The sequence below is a fragment of the Henckelia pumila genome, chromosome 4 (assembly GCF_033568475.1).
Source record: "Henckelia pumila isolate YLH828 chromosome 4, ASM3356847v2, whole genome shotgun sequence".
NCBI lineage: Eukaryota > Viridiplantae > Streptophyta > Magnoliopsida > Lamiales > Gesneriaceae > Henckelia > Henckelia pumila.
The window spans coordinates 178328590-178351085 of record NC_133123.1 but is presented as its reverse complement, the minus strand read 5'-3'; positions in this window follow the sequence as shown (position 1 = coordinate 178351085).

Sequence of the window (22496 nt, the reverse complement as noted above, 5' to 3'; positions counted from 1 at the left end):
GATACTCTGAATGGAAAGTTTCTATAAGTTACGAGCCAAAGACATCAAAATATACTAAATATACACATCACATTACCAAGGACTCTAGAAATTCGAAATCAAAGGAATTTGCTCAAGTCAAGATCATCCAAAATCAACTATTCTGATGGAAAAAATCTGCTAAGTGAAAACACTCACCTGCATCTCAAAACTCAACGCGAACGAATCACATTAGACTCTATCAAAGAATAAGAGTCAATCAAGATCAATCAAGGTCGAATAACAAAAACCTCAAAATCGATATCAAGATATTCAAGAAACCTGATTTAATGATGTAATAACTTTAGCAACCTCGAAGAGAAGACTCTAAATAACTGATTTTTCTTATCTTCATCAGATCTCTAACTCTTCCCAATCAATAGTGATTGATCCATAATCTTATTCTATACCCAAAATAAAACGGAATCTGAATTGTTGAATTCATACTATAACTCAAATACCACAACTCAATTCAAATTCAACCTCATTTCCCCCAAATTGTAATTCAGCTTTTCTGATTCAATTTGTTGATATATTCTTTTATAACCATTTACCAAGGTTAGAACATAACAATTACAGCAGATAAAGGCTCAACATACAAATAATGTAACATAATCAATTACTCAGATATATATGTATGCAATGCACCCAGATTCATAATTATGCAGGCAGATTAATCAAATCTTATAATTACCTACAGTCTCGTCATCTGGTGCAGTTTGAGCCCAGTTATCTGTAGATGCTTGTTGCCTAGGAGATGGATCTTCATTCTGATTTCCTCTCGATCCCCCTTGATTAGGACAAACTCTAGAAAAATGTCCCACTTGATAGCAATGATGACACTTTCCTGAAACGCCTCGGTATTTATCGCTAGCATGTTTTCCTCAACAATGAGTGCAGTATTCACCGACATACTCTGTCTTCTGACCCAAACCAAATTGTCTCGGTCCACTATAGCTAGAGAAACTGCTACCATACCTCTTGAACTGTTGTCTCCAAAGCTTTAACCGCTCTTTAATACTGCTACCACTACCACTTGCCTCATATCTGCTCTGTGATGACAATTACGGCTGAGGTTGCTGTTGTCCCAAATACTGAGGCATGGTAAAATTTTCCTTCTGTCTGCTCTGTGATGACAATTACGGCTGAGGTTGCTGTTGTCCCAAATACTGAGGCATGGTAAAATTTTCCTTCTGTCTCATAAAACTAGCTTTAGCTCTTTTAGCCTTGTCAATCGCTTCTACCAGATTATTCGGTTGCTTTGCATTTATCCAAGCATAAATTTCCGGATTAAGGCCATTGATAAATAGATTAGCTTGGACTTCCTCATCATCAACCACGTGAGGAAAAAATCAAAGCAAGTTGAAGAATTTAGCAACATAGCTCTCAACAGTCAAATTTCTATGCTGCAGATTAACAAATTCTGCTGCTCTATCTTCTCTATAGGATATCGAAAGAAATCGCTAACAGAATTCAATCTTGAATACCTGCCAAGTAATTACTGAACCTCGATTCTCCAGACTTTGTTTTGTCACAATCCACCAGTTTCTTAGTAAATCTTGAAGTTGGTATATGATCAGCCTGATTCTACGTACATGAGAGTAGTCCAAAGACTCAAACAAGTGATCAAGCTCTTCTAACCAACTTTCACAGGAAATGGCATATTATGTACCTTTCAAAGTTGGCGGATGATACGTCAGAAATTTCTCTAGTAACACCTCCATCGGTGTGAGTATAACATCCATCGATTCTAAAGGATTACTATTATATTGTCTTGTTCAGTATGAGTACTTACTTCACCTGAGGAGTACTGTTATATTCAATCTGGGGTGCTTACTTCACCCAAAGAACCTGACTTACTTTAAAACAAAATCTATAAGCAACGCAGAGATTAAACTATTCAAATCAGTATAACATAAATATAATCTTATGCTTATTCATATAACACATACTTGCAAGTTCTCATGTTATTCAAAGAAAACATGCTTACGAGGAATTCAAATATTCATTTGAATTCACATAATCAAGTAAGCACGTAAGCATATAAGCATATAATTTCTTCAATCAGTAAATCATACTCGCATAAAATATATCAAAGTAAGTAAAGCATCAATTTTGCAATACTATAAATGCATGCAACTCAATCTACACCGCAAAAACTTCTATCTTAGTCCAAGAACTTACGCTTTGATACCACCTGTTGAGGGGACCTCGGGTGCTAATCTCAATTCTTTATCACAATCATTAACAATATGATAATTAAACAACATGGCTTACAAGTAATCAATATGATTAAACAAGCAAAAGAATAAAGCCATAATTTTTTTTTTATATAAAACAAGGTTCCTCGCTCGAGCACACTCTAGGCGCGCTTGAGCGAGCGCTGCACGGGCCAAGGGTCAAAAATGACCTCGCTCGAGCACGGCCAGGGTACGCTCGAGCGAGCCCTGTGCTGCCCGAAAATTCTCAATCTGATCTATTTGTTGTCCTTTCCCATTTCAAGCTTCTTTTCAACATCCAACCATCCCAATCAAATCTAGGATGATCCAAATACAAGATATAAAGCTAGAACATGCATTTCTAAACATCATAACTTCATACATGATTTCTAAAAATGTAAAACAACAAGTTCCAAATCTGGTTTCCTATTCTTATATCATTCTAACATTAGCAATACATAAATATGACAGCAAATAGACATATCTAATTCTTAACCCCGAGTCTCCACTTCTAACTTCTTCAATCTTGAGCTATCCAAGTCTCGCCTAACTCGTTCTTGCCCAACCTATTGCAATGCACACACACAAAGACAAAGCAATAGCTGGATAACTCCGGTGAGAAATACATCTCAGTATGAAATACATATATATAAAGCATGTAAATATATATCAATCAAGTATTCTTCTATCAAAATATTTAGAAGCACTTACATGCCAATTCTTTAAACATATTCCTACACAAACTCTATATATTCTTACCTGCTGAAGTCATTTCAAATATAAGCAATATCCTAAAGATACAAGTGCAGGTTGGAAGGGAAAGGAGTTCAAATCTTGCAAAATCAATTTTTAAAATCATCTCTTTGGGATCCCGAAAAAAAAAAAGCATAGCAAAATCATGCCTCCCACCAACACTCCAAATCGAGGTGGTAACAAGCTCTTATTACCTTGACTGTTAACACTATATTAGGAATTCTGGCAATAGGAACTAAAATCTGGTTCCTAGCCTCTCATATATAAGTCCACCATGTCCAATATTTTCTTTTTGATTTTGCTTTCGGGGTTTCGAAAGAATTGTGGCTCAAGAGGAATACATTTCGACTCTATCAGAAATTTAGGACATTTAAATCGCTCATAATAATCTACACTCATAAATATTAAATAAGAAAGAATGTTTAATCAAACAAACTCATTTATTAAGCAGGAAGACCCACTAAATCAATTAGATCAAGTAAATCATATAAGATCAAGCAAAAACAACTAAACATGCATGTATGTGATTTAATAAACTCGAAAATCACCACGTTCTAGAGTTAATGTCAAATCATACCTTTTTCTTGATTCAAATCTCTGAATTCTTGCACTTCTTGATCAATTACAAACTACCGAAATTCTGCTCAATCCCTTCTTGCTATTCCAAGGTGCTAGTTGAAACAAGCCTTGATCCAACTTCTTACTGACACGGATTCTTCGATTCGAACTTAATAAACTTCAACTTCAATCTGAAATGCATTGTTTATAACTCAACATCAACTTCTAAACATCATTACAATTCATCAAGTTACAGCAGCTACAAAACTTGTTCGATTGATCACTACAACAAATTTGATGTACAACAACGTCTAAACGACAACGGTTTTGTGAAAAAACCGTTGTCTCATGAGATTTCACAACGGATTTATTAAAATCCGTTGTCGTTTGCCTTATTTTGTTAAAAAACGACAAGAGATTATTACCTATGACAACGGATATTAAAATTCATTTTTTATGAGCGTTTTTTTATGGTCATACGACAACGGATTATGGCCTATGACAATGGATTTTAAAATTCGTTGTCTATTAGCGCTTTTTTTAAGGCCTACGACAACGGATTTTAAAATATGTTATAATACTTATAACTTAAAGAGAAAACACACTTTCATTCTCCTTTTGATTTCTTGTTTCTCTCCTCATCGCTATCACCATCAGTTACCAAACCCTAGCCACCATAGCATTCTAGCCGACTTCAAATCAAGAGGGGTTGCAGAAAAAGGAGAGCCGCGGCAACAAAAACCATGTCTCTGCCATTAAAACCTACATATCTACGATCGAATCCGAGCTCGCATCTATCTGCCATGGAATTCTGAAGCTACTAGACTCCAAACTCATCGGATCCGCTGCTAACAGCGATTCCAAGGTCTTTTACTTGAAGATGAAATGAGATTATCATCGTTACGAGGTGGATTTTAAGATTGTAGCCGGCCGAAAATAAGCCGCGGAGAACACACTGTCTGCTTATCATGCGGCTCAGGTTAATCCTCTTTTCTCATTTATTTTGGTTTTTATGTTTTTACGTGATTTAGGCTTATTTTTTATGCTATCTAAAAAAGCGCACACTCCCTTTCATTCATTGCATACTCTTCGTAAATCCTCCACGCGCATCCACTGCATTGGATATCTTTTTTGCTTTTGTCGCTATCTTTGTACTACTCGAGTCGAAGGTGAGTTGGAGGTTCGATCGTCGTTGACTCCATTGATTCGCACCGATTTTGGGATGTTTTTACCGATTTTATCGTTGTTTTTATTGTCAGGCTAGATATGAAAGGTGGAAAGTCGAAATCTGAGTCCAAAAAGGCTGATCCGAAGAGAGTTTTTCGAGATCTGTGATTTTTGTTATGTTTTATTTTGGATTTGTTTTTAATTTTGATTTTTGAGGCTGTCGGTGAAGAAAGAAGCTGCATTGGCGGGAAAAAAGCCGATGAAGAATGGCCGGACAACACCTAAGGATCCAAACAAGCCTAAGAGGCCTGGAAGCGCTTTCTTTGTTTTCATGTAATTCTTCGTTTTTGGGATTTGTAGATGATTAGGTTGCATGATTTTTGGTTGTTTTGTTGATTTTGAGATAATCGTAATTCAAATACAGGGAGGACTTCAGGAAGCAATTCAAGGAAAAGTGATAAGTGCAATTTATGCACTTAATTTATATATGATTTGACTTGGAATTTGTTATGTATGGAGTGGATTTTATGCGCGTTAGTTGTTGTTTTTATGATATGCAAGGATTGGTGCAAAAGTAGCGAGAAGAAGCGGATGAATGAATTATGGAGCAGCAACTTCAGAAAATTACTGGAAATTATTGAAACAACAAAATCCGATCTCCACTGTTCATAATAACTTTTAGGATGTTTTGAAGTTTCTGTCAAAATTTCAGCTCAATCCGACGGTTAGTTTGAGAGATATGATTTTTTGAAAATTGTCGTGCGCTGCAGAACAGCACATGCGAGAGGAGGCTCGGGCGCACCCTCGCCATTCTAATGCGCGCCCGCGCCGTCCGAAATTCAGATTTTGTAATTTTTCGGGAAGGAAATTTTGAAACTTTTTCGGGCTTTATTCGACGGGCTTCGAGGACATATAAAAGGGACTTCAAGGACACAATCAAAAGGAGGGAGCCGCCACAATACATCACAGAAATCAGGGAGCTTTATCGTGAGATTTTGGAGAAGGAAATCTGCGCAAACTTGAAGAACAATCAAGGAACGAAGACGAAGATCGATCGACCGGACACGGCGTCGAATATTCGGCTTTGTTATTCTTATTCGAGCTTTTTATTATTGAATTGATGTCTAATTTTCTGAATATGATTTGTGTTTATCAGAATTTTATTATGAACTAATTTTTTTAGAGTCTAGAGGGACGATTGAACCTGGTGTAGACACTTTCATGAATTTTTGATTTTATTGAATTGAGTTTCTTCTACATTAATTGTTTTTTCTAGAATTGATTGTCTTTTCAATTACTTGATCAATAATTGATTTGTTATATTTCTTTGAAATCTGGCACTCGGGAGAGGAGATTTTGAATAGGACTAATAGAAAATACACTGTTAATTATTTATATAGCTCGGGAGAGTGTATAATTTTAACAGAGCTTTTAAAAAGAACATTGTTTTGTGATAGATCACTGCAAGTAGATTCTTAATAGGGATATTGGAATTTAATTGTAGTTGATAAAAAATATTTGTTGCTCGGGAGAGGGAAATAATAAACTTAAGTGTTCTTGGCTATTAATTGACTGGAATTCATGAAACTAAATTAATTAGGATTGATTATTGTTGAAACCAGGTGAAATCTAAACCTCTAGACCATTTTTATCTTATTGATTATTTTTTAAAGTTGTGTGCGTGCTTTTAAATCATCTGATTATTTTTATTTATTGCAAACCTTCTGATCATTGATTTTCTAGATAAAGTTTAGACTATTTTAATTACAAGAACTGAATATTTTCATTTTACTCTCTGTGGGAACGATACTTGATTTTATCACTATATTAAAACTTGACACTCGTACGCTTGCGAGTAATTTTCACAACAAGTTTTTGGTGCCGTTGTCAGGGAGTAAATTTTGATTATTTTTTAGTCTTGTTACCAATTAGTCTAGATTTTAATTTAGACTTTTTTTATTTTATTTTAAGTTACTAATTGATTTCTTCTTATTTATAAATTGTAGTTTATGCGACGATCTCAAAGTGCGAATTCTTTACTGTTTGATCCGGAGATCGAGCGCACTGCACGTGCTTTAAGAAGAATTAGAAGAGAATAATTAAGGAATATGGCTGAAGAAGAAGCACAACAAGCTCCTCTAGTGCCAATTAGAGACCACTTTAGACCGACGATCTCACTATTCTGGAATCGCTCGAGGGACCATTAACGCCAAGAATTTTGAACTGAAGCCGGCGTTAATCAACATGGTTCAATCAAACAAATTTAATGGGAGCGCCAATGCTGATCCTCACCTACACCTACGCACCTTCTTGGAGATAACCGATACGGTAAAAATTAATGGTGTGTCTGAGGATATTATTCTTTTACGCTTTTTTCCGTTTCCTCTCAGGGATCAAGCAAGGAGTTGGTTGCAGTGACTGCCGCTTGGAAGTATCACTACTTGGGAGAGGATGGCAGAAAAATTTCTTGCGAAATATTTTCCACCTGCCAAATCCACCCAACTGAAGATCGAAATCAGCACATTCAGGCAGATGGAGTCTGAACAGCTCTACGAGGCGTGGGAAAAGTACAAAGAATTACTTAGACATTGTCCTAACCACAATTTTGCAGATTGGGAGTAGATCGAGTGGTTTTACAACGGATTGAATGCGCCTACAAGGATGAATGTGGATTCTGGCCTGGAGGTACTATATTTGCAAAGGATCCCGCTCAGGCCTATGATATGCTGGAACATATGACAATTAATAGTTTTCAATGTCCATCTGAGCGTATGGGAGTCAAGAAGCCAGTTGGAGTGTATGCAGTGGATCCTCTCACATCTATCACAGGCCAATTATCTGCACTGACTACATAGGTAGCTGCTTTAAATAAGGTGAATGTTGCAGATTCAACTAGAGTTGAAGGATCATATGCCCCAGAGGAAGTTAATTATATCAATACTAATGGCTACCGAGGATATGGAGGCTATAGAGGTAATCCTATTCCCAATACTTATCACTCTAGTTTGCGGGATAATGAAAATTTTTCATATGCTAACAATACTAATAAGGGTGATGGTAAGTTGTCTTTGGAGGATGTGGTTAGAACCTTTGTGCAGGAATCAGGTAAGAGGATGGCGAGAACTGAGTCTCGCCTTGACAGCTTGGAGACACATGTGGTAAATATGGGTGTCATGATGAAGTCTATGGAGACTAGTATTGGGCAGTTGGCAAACGCACTGAAAGATAATAATCGCGGTCAAATCCCAAGCAATACTGAGGTGAATCCCATAGAACAGTGTAAGGCCATAGAGTTGAGGAGTGGAAAAGAAGTTGGAGTCCAAGAACTTGCTGTTGAAGAGAAGAAAATTGAGGATGCGATCGAAGAGAAGAAGCTTGAACTTGAAGAGAAACCGATGTATAAGCCTCAACTCCCATACCCGCAGAGATTCAAGAAGAAGACTCTTGATGAGCAGTTCTCCAAATTCTTGGAGATTTTTAAGAAACTTCATATCAACATTTCCTTTGCTGATGCTTTGGAGCAAATGCCGAATTATGCTAAATTCTTGAAGGAAGTGATGTCAAAGAAGCGGAAGTTGGAAGAGTTTGAGACGGTGAATTTGACTGAGGAGTGCAGCGCTATCCTGCAAAAGAAGCTACCACAAAAGGATCCATGGAGTTTTACGATTCCTTGTATTATTGGTTCTTTTAATTTTAATAAAGCACTTTGTGATTTAGGAGCTAGCATTAACTTAATGCCTTTATCTGTTTTCAGGAGCTTAGGACTTGGCGAGGTGAAGCCCACAACAATCATGTTGCAGCTAGCTGATAGATCTATCACATATCCTCTTGGAATCATTGAGGATGTTCTGGTAAAAATAGATAAATTTATTTTTCCTGTGGATTTTGTAGTGTTAGATATGGAGAAGGAAGAAAATTTGCCATTGATTTTGGGGCGACCATTCTTGGCTACTGCTGACACCAAGATAGAGGTTATAAAAGGTATGTTGACGATGGGTGTAGACGGTGAGAAAGTTACTTTTAATGTGTTCAAAGAGGCTGAAAATCCATCCACGGAGAAGGTGTTCTTGATTGAACAATCAAAGAAGATGGAGAGCTGCTATGAAGTCGAGAGAAAAGTAGAATTGCTAAGAGAAAATGATCCGAAGGTTCCAAAGAAGAAGAAGAAAAACAAATCAAAGTTTAAGAGGATCGTTGAGTATGTTTGGAGGGTAAAGGAAAAGGGAAAATCCTCCAACAAGACTGAACTGGGCTAGAACCAGAGTATAGTCGGTCTATGGACTATAAACTAAGCGCTTCTTGGGAGGCAACCCAAGATTTTTTTTTATTTATTTGATTTATTTTTATTTGTTAATTTTATTTTTTTTTGTTTTTTTTATCATGAGGAAACTAAACATCAATAATGATTTTGAATTGTGTAGGTGAAAAAGTTTAGGAGCCAACCCTGATGAAGAGTTTTGAGTGATTAAGATGGTGCCGAGTACTGACGCTTGGTGCCTAAGGTATGTGTCCTTGTTTTGATTTACTACTGAACATTGAGGACAATGCACAATTTAAGTTTGGGAGGATGTGTGAAAAGTGAAAATTTTCATGAGTTAGGTTGAGTTGAAGACATAATATGTATTGTGATTGGCCTATGATGAAAATAATTTTTTTGTGCTGAAAAGTTCATGTTAGCGCTATTTAATCTTGAGTTCTCACTTACATGCACGAATGCCATGATTTTCGATACTCCTAGCAATTAGAGAAATTATGTGGATTTGTGATGTGGATTAGAGGTTTTGATTCTTAACTCTTGTGATTTATACTTGAAACTGAGGTAGATTTTTAAGAGCACAGAAGTGATTTAGGCATTTTTGAATTCGTTGAGCCTTTTTAGCCATTATTCATTTGTTAGTCATATAAATCATGAAAAATCCAAATCAAATTGAGTAGCTAAAAAGTTCAAAGAAAAGTAATGGCGAAGAAAGTAAGGTGAGGGGAGGCCTTGAAAAGAAAAAAAATGGATTGAAATTCTAGTCCAAATACAAGGCAAAGAGATGGAGATGTATGGAGTAGAAGAAAGCCAATACTAATGTCTGGCAATGCAAATAAAAAATTTTAGCTACTCATCATCCTGCACAAATTGAAAATATTCAATTCCATTTGCTTTGAATCATGAATCCTTGTTTATATTGATATATATATATGGATGCTTATCTCCTGCTGATTATACTTGAGCCTAATGTTAACCAAAAAATTCCTGTTGATCTGTGCAATTAGAAGTTGAACTTGGTGGAAAGTGTCTTGAAACTTGAGGGCGGGATTAATGAATCTGTTAAGCTTACGGATTGCATGATTTTATCGAAATTTGGGTAGGTATATGAGATTGGCAAATCACACACACACGAGAACTCTTGAGAAAATTTGCCTACATGTGTATTTAATCTTGGAATGTAAAAATTCGGAGGCTAACTATATTGCTCATTATTGTTTTGCTCGGGACGAACAAAAGTCTAAGTTTGTGGAATTTGATAAGTGCAATTTATGCACTTAATTTATATATGATTTGACTTGGATTTTGTTATGTATGGAGTGGATTTTATGCGCGTTAGTTGTTGTTTTTATGAGATGCAAGGATTGGTGCAAAAGTAGCGAGAAGAAGCGGATGAATGAATTATGGAGCAGCAAATTCAGAAATTTACTGGGAATTATTGAAACAACCAAATCCTATCTCCACCGTTCATAATAAAGTTTAGGATGTTTTGAAGTTTCTGTAAAAATTACAGCTCAATCCGACGGATAGTTTGGGAGATATGATTTTTTGACAATTGTCGCGCGCTGCAGAACAGCACATGCGAGAGGAGGGCGCGCCCGCGCCTCCTGGACGTGAAAAAGGAAAGCCAAATTCGAGGCTCAGGCGCGCCCTCGCCATTCCACTGCGCGCCCCCGCCGTCCGAAAGTCAGATTTTGTAATTTTTCGGGAAGGAAATTTTGATAATTTTTCGGGCTTTATTCGGCAGGCTTCGAGGACATATAAAAGGGACTTCAGGAACACACTCAAAAGGAGGGAGCCGCCACAATACATCACAGAAATCAGAGAGCTTTATCGTGAGATTTTGGAGAATGAAATCTGCGCAAACTTGAAGAACAATCAAGGAACGAAGACGAATATCGATCGACCGGACACGGCGTCGAATATTCGGCTTTGTTATTCTTATTTGAGCTTTTTATTATTGAATTGATGTCTAATTTTCTGAATATGGTTTGTGTTTATCAGAATTTTATTATGAACTAATTTTTTTAGAGTCTAGAGGGACGATTGAACCTGGTGTAGACACTTTCATGAATTTTTGATTTTATTGAATTGAGTTTTTTCTAGATTAATTGTTTTTTTCTAGAATTGATTGTCTTTTCAATTACTTGATCAATAATTGATTTGTTATATTTATTTGAAATCTGGCACTTGGGAGAGGAGATTTTGAATAGGACTAATAGAAAATACACTGTTAATTATTTATACAATTCGGGAGAGTGTATAATTTTAACAGAGCTTTTAAAAAAAACATTGTTTTGTGATAAATCACTGCAAGTAGATTGTTAATAGGGATATTGAAATTGAATTGTAGTTGATAAAAATTATTTGTTGCTCGGGAGAGAGAAATAATAAACTTAAGTGTTCTTGGCTATTAATTGACTGGAATTCATGAAACTAAATTAATTATGATTGATTGTTGTTGAAACCAGGTGAAATCTAAACCTCTAGACCATTTTTCTCTGATTGATTATTTCTGAAAGTTGTGTGCGTGCTTTTAAATCATCTGATTATTTTTATTTATTGCAAACCTTCTAATCATTGATTTTCTAGATAAAGTTTAGACTATTTTAATTACAAAAACTGAATATTTTTATTTTACTCTTTGTGGGAACAATACTTGATTTTATCACTATATTAAAACTTTACAATCGTAGGCTTGCGAGTAATTTTCACAACAAAAAGCATCCCCACAAAAAATCTGTCGCTGCTGTTAGTATTTAATTCATTTGTTCGATTTCATAAAATTCATGAGAACAATATTTGATTGTTCTATGTCGTGGGAAATTTGCGTAGGTTGGTAAAGCTGGTGGCGACAAGTGGAAATCGATGTCCGATGCGGTATGCTTTCGCTTCAAATCTAAAAATTTCAGTGGTTTCATCTGCTTTTGCTCAGTAGTATGTATCATCATTCTTTGTAATTGTTCCAGGAGAAAGCTCTCTTTGTCTCCAAGGCTGAGAAGAGAAAGGCTGAATACGAAAAGACCATCCAAGCCTACAACAAGAAAATTGTAATTTATTGATTTTTAACCTCATTGAGCTATCGATTGCATCTATGTTTGCATCCACTAAAGTGTTTCAAAATCATCGCTCAGCAGGCAGAGGGAACTGATGCTGAAGAAGAGAGCGACAATTCGAATTCTGAAGTGCACGACGACGAAGATTACGGCAGCGCAGTGGTATGACGAGTTGTTTTCTTATTCTTTCCCTCCCCCTGATTTTCAATTATCAAGAATTTTATTGGGATTTATCAGGTAAAATTCTTCCAAATTTCTAGGATGATGATGAAGACGATGAAGATTAATCCATGCTATCTTGCAAAGAAGGTTGGTTCTTGGTTGCCACCCCGGCTCGTCTGAGTGCCGTAAAATAACGAATCTTTTGCTCTCTGTTTTGGGTTCTTGGCCATGGTTTTTGGCTACAATTCTTGATCATAGTTTCTGTTGTTAATATCAACCCAAGAAGTTTTTTGCTGGAATTCTGGATTTTCTCCCTTTTTTTGATGGGTTTTTATTGTATATTCTTATGTTATTGCATCACTTTGACAATCCATCAGGCAAAGGTGTTGTATTTTGATTGACTTGAGTATTTTAGTTTACATGTACTGGCTTGTTTTGTCATTATGTGCATAGTTTTTACCAAGAGGTGGACCAAGATTTTAGTGTATTTGGCTGCTCTACAAGGGACTGTGAGATTAGGACTCAGGCCAGCTTTAGCTAAAGGTTTGACTACCGGGAGTAATGGTGTAGTGTTTGCTATTTGTTCTTTCATGGCTTATTATGGCAGAAGATTGGTCATGTACCATGGTGCACAAGGTGGCACCGTTTTTGCGGTCGGAGCAGCCATTGCCATCGGTGGCCTGTGAGTATTATCATAACATAATCAGGAGTAGTATAAGAACTCCAAAGGGGAAAAGAAATTGTAGATTCAAAAAGTTATATGTAACTACTGTTCTTATTATTTGGATTTGCAGTAACTGTTATAGTGAATGAAAGCTAACAATTTCCTTTCATTTCAATGGACAGATCATTAGGTTCAGGTTTGTGCAACGTCAAATATTTCTCCAAGGCAAGCACGGCAGGGGAGCGAATGAAGGTAGTCATCCAGCGAGTGCCTAAGATAGACTCGGACAGTATGGAAGGTCAAGTTCTACAAAACGTGTCCGGAGAGGTCGAATTCAAGCACGTTGTGTTCCCTCATCTAAAAATGCAGCTTCTCCGGGACAACCTCACATTGTGAACTTCGGATATGCAGGTAGTTTGCCTCTTCCTTACATGTACAGGCATTGGATCTTTGAGTAAATGTGAAAATGATAACTGTTAGACTTTGTTTTTCAAGTTTATTCAACTTTTGTTATTGATGTCTGCTTCATAGGGTGATAAACCGAAGATCGAAGAAAACTTGATGTGAGCTGGAGCTAATTACACCATCAAAGATGCAAAGGGTTGAACCACCCTGTTGATATTTTTTTGTAGCGTGCATTGAATTAGAATTTTAATTTCGAGTGATTTGTAATAATAAAAAATTGAATATTAAATTTTATTTATGAAATTTTAAATTTTGGTTTATTTATAATATTAAAATTTATATAAAAAAATTATTTTTTTGTTTTTTATATAGAAAAAGACAACGGATTTTATTCGTTATCGTAGGGGGTCTAAAACTGTTGTAACTGATGGTGTTGTCAAAACTGCGCCCCTACGACAACGGATTTTATCCGTTGTCGTTGCCCTCATAGACAACAGATTTTATCCGTTGTCGTAGGGGCGCAGTTTTTACAACACTATCAGTTACAACAGTTTTAGACCCCCTACGACAACGGATAAAATCCGTTGTCTTTTTGCGTTTTTCTTGTAGTGTGACCGGAATTCAAACCGACGGCGCAACGATTCGAATTCAAAAAATCCAAAAGCTTACACCTCATCTAAACATTGATCTAAATCCAATATCAACATCAATATATCAGCCAAAATTTGAAAATAGCAGCCCAACAATTTCAGAATTTTATATCAATTCAAAATCTTCAACCGGCGGCATAACGGACCGAAACCAAAAATCCCAAAGGCATTAACATCATCTTATCAATCATCTAAACACATTTTAATTTCAATTTCCACCATCCATACACGAATTCAGTAGCATAATATTTCCAAAAATTCAGAAAATATTCGAAAATTAATAAACATGTCTGAACGATGATCTTTTTGCGATCCAACTTAGATATGCTATCGTCGTATATACTAGAACACGTTTATACAATCAAATATTAATTCTAACATCTCCAAAATTAAAACCTCATAAAACTTCATCAAACTTATATCAAAGTGTAGCACTCGAAGCCGTGATCGCAAATATACGATCTATATGAAATTCTACCGGCCGAATTGAATTTTATCAATTTTTGGAAGTGAAGAATCGGCCATGGGAGCTGAAATTTGCTTTCTCTCGGTTCTTGGGAGCTGAAAATGATGATACATACACCCACATAATATTTACTTGACATGTGTTTCTCCACTCACCACATAAAATTGCGCTTTGGTCCCTGAAACATCAATATTTGCAATTCGGTCCTTCTTCAATACTTTTATTTTAATTAAATCATTTTTATTTCCAAACTCAACATTTAAATCTTAAATCACATAATTAATCAATTCAAATATTTTAATCTTTTAATTTAAGAATCTCGAAATTTAATTTTTAATATCCGTAAATTCTCAAAATAAATATTTTCGACTCAAAAATTAAATCTCTAATTCCATAAATTCTCCAATTACCCTTTTTCCAAATTCAGAATTTAAATCTCAAATTCCGTAATAAGAACTTAATATTTTCAGGGCCTTACACCAGCCCCATGGAATAGGGTGTCAATAAACAACAGTACGAGGACGTGGGTATAAAACGCTCAGTACGAGAGTATGAGTATACAATATTATATAGGTAGGTAGCATGTTGTGCCGTCGCTTCAGGAGGTGACCTACATACCCAAATGATGGTGACCTGACACAAGTCCATGTGTCCAACCATCCACTAACAAGATAGGGTACACTTTACTATAGGATATCACAAGGATACAAACTCAAGATGATCATGAATGCAACATAATAACATGTCATAATATATGCAGATAAAATCATGTCATATAAATCATATAAACCATGAAACACATAATAAATGCATACTCAGTCAGGGTATCTCGAACAGTACTATCGTACTTTTGATAACTAGGCAAGCTAAACCAGCTCTTTGCCCAAGCCTATAGTCCGCACTACAATGCAAAATACTCATGAATTATAATATTATTCTAAAAGCCTTAACTAAGCTATAGCATACTCCCTATTTACTATAATGAGCCAGAGCTATACCTTCGTCCTTAGTCAGCCCGCTGATGACGACTGCCCCAGAACTTGGGCACCACTCTGCTAAAACCTCGGAGCACCTTGCTAACTCCCGGACCAAGACTAGAAAGGCTGGAAATCACCCCAAAAAACTTAGAATACACTAAAACCAAGAGAGAGCTAAGAATTGGTGTCAGAAATGAGGATCTCGGAACCCCTATTTATAGAAGGAGATCGAACGCTCCGATCGGGGGTTCGGACGCTCCGATCTCGACTTCGGAGGCTCCAAACTGCTGTGTGTACGATCAGTCTTGACACCTCAACAATTCCATGGCCTAACTGAGATCGAACGCTCCGATCCTGGTTCGGACGCTCCGATCTCTCTGTAGCCTCCGGTTCTTGCTTTGTGCTTCCAAAGGATTCGGACCCTCCGATCTTGGGTTCGGATCCTCCGAACTGTCCTTGGTCAAAAATTAAAAAATTGTCTAATTTAATCCAAATTAAGTCTCTAATCCATGTTTAACCATTTTTATTCAATAAATCTTGTAAAAAATGTAACCGGGTCATTACACCATGTCTATCCGTCCAAAAACAAGGGCTGAGCGGGCCTACTGGAAAGGCTATCTCGAAGGAGATACAAGCTCAACATGATATATGCACATGCAGTATATATGCGCAGTAAAACATGGATCATGGCACATAATATATTGTTCATAAGCATGCATGCTCGTTGGCTATCTCAATCAGTACTTTACGTATCTCAACAACTGTTCTAGATATACAGACATCTACATTCCATCACTACAAGTCAAGATAATGCATCACTAATACTGATATAAAAAGTCTTAACTAAGCTAATAGATACTTCTTAATATTAATAGGGATCTCAGACTTTATCTAAGTCTCTCGTCAGCCCGCTGATGTCGAAGGCCCTTACCTTAGCACAGCTCCGCTACAAGCCTCATAGCACCTCACTATCATCCGACCCTCGAGTATAAGGCTAAAACATTAAGAATATAAACTAATGTACACTCAAACACATCCAAACACACACTAATTATGAGGATCTTGGTCTGTATTTATAGGCAAGGTTTCGGAAGCTCCGAACCTACATGAATGCCATGTCTCGAAAAACCACTGACCGGAACTCCGATCTCAACTTCGGACCTTCCGAACCTCTTTTGGTCCATATTTGAACCTTCCGAACTACCCTAGCCAACATTTCTCATTGGACTATTTTTGAAAATTCCGGAGTCGATTTTTGGGTACGTCTCATCATATAAAAATCTCTTAATGATGTTTTAATATTCTAATCATGTTTAACCAACTTAATTACGTAAAAAAAAATTCGGGTTACTATAGTTTATGTATTTTATCAATGTATTGCAATTTTATTTGAACTCGTGTTTTAACATGTCATTTTAAGATCAAATTTTGTTTTAAAGGCGTTATTTTTATATCGCAAATTTTATAATTTTAAGTTTTGCATGAATGAAGAAGTTTTGGCGTTTCCGTATGTGTTAGCATCATTTTGTTCAAAGATATTTTATACAAGTTTTGAGTCATAATATTTTGAGTTGTTTGATTGAACGTAATTTTATGTGTTATATTTTGTACCTATGAGAACGATGCATATTTTACAAATATATTTCCGCATTTTTCTGCATTTCATAAGCATGATTGAGAAATACGTGACGTCACAATCTCATTTCCAGTTATTAAGTTCATTTCAAAATTGTAATTTTGGTCGTTATGGTATCAATTTAATCTTGTTATTATCTTGGCGGTTTTCTAAGAATTTTTCGACTATTTGAGGTATATATGATTTTGGTAATTATTGAGCACCTCGCACATATGCTTGTGTTCTTATATCTATTTCAGTGGTATTAATTCTCCACCTTATTATTTCTTACGTCAAGCCGATCAATATGTATAATACCCGCAAAATCCATAAATTTATTCATGATTTATTAATTGAATTATAAATGGATTTTATGTTACTTTATTTTATTATTTATTATTTAAATGATAAGATTTTATGTGTTGTATAAATAATTTTAAAGTTGATATTTTATGTATTAAAATATATGTTTATTTATTTTGTTAAATGATTTTAATGGTTTTGTGCACTTCATTTATGAAGTGTAGATTCATGATTTAAATTAATTGATGTTAGGCATATGCCTAATATATATTTATTTCTTACAAGATATCTAAATTTAATGATTTAGTTAATCTTGGACTGATAAAATGAGACTAGCCTATGAACAATATCGTAGAAAATAATTTCACGAGTATTTTGAGTATAATATTGCTATAGTTTTATTCTAATCATCGAGAGGATAGAAAATCTTATTAGTTGAGTTTGAGGTGCATTGAACAAACTACGTTTGATGTAGTATTTCCAACCACCGCCCCTTATTATTTCCTCCCCCTACCCCATCTCAATTAAAGGTTTTGTCTTCTCCTACCCCATACCAATCAATCCTTTTGTCATTTGTCACCCCAATCACACGGTTCATTCCCCATTCTTTTCCTCCATCTTCTTCCTCCTTCTTACTGATTCTACATCCTTCACCTCGCCTCCCTATGTGCAGCTGCCGTAGATGACTCATATCTTCTTCATCCGGTGTCCAAACTTCATTCCATTTGAAGGGTCATCTTCCTTACATCCGTACCTTCGATTTGAGCTATGAATCTTTATTTTTGGTGGATGTTTCAGCCTAGATCGAAGCCATCTTGTAAAACATTTCTGCACAGATTTTCTATTCCCTTTCTTCTTATATTTTGTCTTTGATTCTTGGTGTATTCTCACCATATAAAAATGTTATTTTGATCTTAGGAACAGCTTAACAACCTCTTGGATTTCATCTTCCATCGGTTACCTTTTAGAATGTCTTGATTTCAGTTTGAGTAAGGCTAGATCTCTACAAGTCCATGTTGATTTCGTTCTTCAAAGATCAAAGGCAATTTTTTCAACAAGTATTTTAAGGTTTTGAAACCCATTCGAGATTATAATTATTTTAATATGAAAATGTATGTTGATGTGCATGTTTTAATGGTTTATGATTTTGAAAAAGCATGAAATTACGAGTATCAAGTTATGAATTGATGAAATCGTGAAGTGTACGTCGTTCTTGTCATGTTCTTGAATTTGATTCAAGAGATACATGTTTCTTTTAAGTTTTTATGTGTTCTTGAAGTTTCAAGGGATATTTTATTTAAAGTATATAGCTAGAGTAGTAGAAAATACCATATTTTGAAGTATTGAGTTAGTTTGAGTTAAAGTTTTGAAATGTTACATGTATTGGATTGTTCCGGATTAACGACACTTGTTACCATTTTGATGATTAAGACTAGTTTACTAATCCAAATGATATGAGGCCAATTTTATTTGAAAGTTACCTAGTCCGAGAGAAAGCTCTTTCAGTCAACTCTTTCTTTCCTATATCATCTCAATTCTCATTTATCTACATCTTTCACGTTTTGAGTTTTGTCAAAATCTGATGATGTCGATTTTTTACCTCGGGTTCGGTCTGGTAGAATGGATCCTCCAACTTCTTTATAAAACAGGTCGGGTCGGGCACCACCAAAATCTGCACATGCAACAGCTAGGTCAAGGGGCGCCGAAGGTGTTTTCGGCGTGACCCCTCCGATGCCTAAGTCAGTGGCTTGAAGGCAGAGAGTATGATTAATGCGAAAACTGAGATATATGAGTGCATGAATGTAAAAGTGAGAGTGAATGTGTGATGAATAATGAATAGTAATTAATGAATAATGAATACAACAATAACAATACCTATATTTATAGGAGAAAAATAGTAAGTTACCTAGTCGAATTATAACATGTCCTGGACTAGGACTCTTCATCCATTGGTCCCTTTGTAAGCTTATCTCTATCTCGTGAATATTTGAAAAGATTCAGGCTTATCTCATATATATCAGAGTCCTACTTGAACTAGACAAGAATACTTATGGCCCATTAGAAATAGCCCAGGTCGGCCCATAATGACCAACCTTGATCAAAGTCCAACATAGCCCAAACTGGGCTGGACCTTGACATGTTGGGCCATATCGGGTAGACCCATTATAAACGGGCTCGGGTTGAAATATTTTCTCGGGGTAACAATAGTACCTCCCTAACTGGTCTAAAAGAAGAATGAATTTAGAACAATAATGTAGACCTGACCCCGAACTACATGTGCTTCCTTTGGATGAACGGTATAGATGAAGGTCTGATTATAACCGAGCTCGAACAAAGAGCAATAGACGACAATCTGATGAAACTGAGTGCCAGACCTGCCTGGGCTTTGAATACCACTGACGTGGGCTACTGAAGTGGACTTTGAGTGCCAGACCTGCCTGGGCTTTGAATACCACTGACGTAGGCCACTGAGGTGGAATTTGAGTGCCCGACCTGTCTGGGATTTTGAGTTCCACTTATGTGGTCCTTGTCTGCCAGACCTGCCTGGGCTTTTGAGTTTCACTGATGTGGTCCTTGAGTGCCAGACCTGCCTGGGCTTTTTTATACCACTGATGTGGGTTTTTGATGCCACTGATGTGGGCTTTTGATGCCACTGATGTGGGCTTTTGATGTCGACCTGCCCGGACTTTTAAAAGTGTTAAACCATAAATTGGGTCTTATTGCTAGATTGTATGCCCGATGTGATAGACTTGGGCTTTACAGCGAGATTGCATGCCCGATATGATATAATTAAGCCTTACTGCGAGATTGCATGTCCGATATGATATAATTGGGCCTTACTGCGAGATCGCATGCCCGATATAATAAAATTGGGCCTTACTGCAAGATTTCATGCCCGATGACGTAAAATAACCCAAACAAAAATACAAGGGAAGAGAAGTCCAACAAATTTGATCACAAGAAAACAAACATGTAATTTTGATAGTAGAAGATGCCTCAGAATATTATTAATAATGATAGTAAATAAAAATTTAATAATTTAATTCAAACATAAAGATGATTGAAATACTTATCTCGTTCATGAGTTGTCGATGACATGCTTTTGGATGTATAGCAAGATAAAATCTTCTATTCTTTGATCAAAGAAATGACTTTATGTAGGGATCAAAAATTGATCTCCACCATCCATAATGTGTGCCAAGATGTTTTGAACTCATGATAAAAATTCCAAATAATTTCAACGGTTAGATTTTTCAGAATGACTTTTTCAAGAACACTGCTCAGAAACTACGCAAGCAGATTGTGTTGCAGCTCGGCGGTCTGAGCCACCTTTCCCCAAGTCCCAAAATTTTGATCATGATCATCACCGTTCAGATCCTAGAAAACATATTAATAAATATTTCTGCAAAATTTGAACTCGATCCGACAGTTCAATTAATTCTTATTATTTTTGCAATGTTCTGATGTGCAAGCCATGCGAAAATCCAAAATTTGTTTCTTCTCTTGTACTCACCATCTTAACCCTTTGTTTTCAAATTCCCACAGACGGCGCCAATTGATGATGTCGATTTTTTACCTCGGGTTCGGTCTGGCAGAATGGATCCTCCAACTTCTTTATAAAACAGGTCGGGTTGGGCACCACTAAAATCTGCACACGCAACAGCTAGGTCAAGGGGCGCCGAAGGTGTTTTCGGCGTGACCCCTCCGATGCCTAAGTCAGTGGCTTGAAGGCAGAGAGTATGATTAATGCGAAAACTGAGATATATGAGTGCGTGAATGTAAAAGTGAGAGTGAATGTGTGATGAATAATGAATAGTAATTAATGACTAATGAATACAACAATAACAATACCTGTATTTATAGGAGAAAAATAGTAAGTTACCTAGTCGAATTATAACATGTCCTGGACTAGGACTCTTCATTCATTGGTCCCTTTGTAAGCTTATCTCTATCTCGTGAATATTTGAAAATATTCAGGCTTATCTCATATATATCAGAGTCCTACTTGAACTAGAAAAGAATACTTGAGGCCCATTAGAAACAGCCCAGATCGGCCCATAATGACCAGCCTTGATCAAAGTTCAACATAGCCCAAACTGGGCTGGACCTTGACATGTTGGGTCATATCGGGTAGACCGATTATAAACGGGCTCGGGTTGAAATATTTTCTCGGGGTAACAAAATCATTTTGTAAGATTTGTCAAAAATGCCCCGAAGTGTGTCGAATGTTTTGAATTTTCGGTAGTAACATATCTCGGGAGAATGCGCATAACGTTTTACTGAAAACTGAAATTGAAGTGAGGTTTTCGGCATTAGAAAGCCAAGAGAAAGGGCTAAAACTTTTATGTTTATCACTTTTCCAAATTCCGAATGAAAAATAGAGTTTCATCACCTGCAAAAGGCCACTTCAGAATGGGTCTCGCTCGAGCGAGAGTTAGTGCCGCTCGAGCGAGGATGTTTCTACCCCCTTGCACTTTGTTTGCATGTTTTAAGTTCTAAATGCATGTTTATGATTTATTAAGGTGTTTTAAGTATGTTTAAGAGTTCCTATGCAAAAAGTTTCAAGTTTTAACTCAAGAATGAAAAGAACGACTTACGTGGATCGATTACGTTATGTTGCATGTACATGTCTAAGTTTCATTCATGAGACCTATGTTCAATATGAAAGTATGATTTTTATCATCTATGACAAGCATGAAGTTATTGAGTAAAGTTTTATGTTCATGAAACAAAATTTATGATGGAAGTTACGATGAAACAATGATGCTTCATAATGAATGAAATGATATGATGAATGATGAAAGTTATGATGAAATGATAAAATGATGAGGCATGAATGAATGATTTTAAGATGAAGCAAGATATGATATGTTGATGCACGAAAATATTTTGATGTTTTATGTGTCTTTGTGGTGGCAATACGGGACTGGTACTCCGGTTTGGGCTCCGGAGGGGCCTTTCCAAATACGGCTCAATGTACGGGTTAGGTACTCCGGGATGAGCTCCGGAGGGGCCTCCGAAAATGAATGAACGAATGTTATGAGGCGCAATGCCATATGGCTCAATGTACGGGTTAGGTACTCCGGGATGAGCTCCGAAGGAGCCTCCGAAAAGAAAAAAAATGCTTGTTGATCAACAGGAACTATGAATGTGCCCATTATGATAGTTGTCACAATTTCACATAATTCATCACCCCAAAATGATAAGTTTTTATATTATGTTCATGG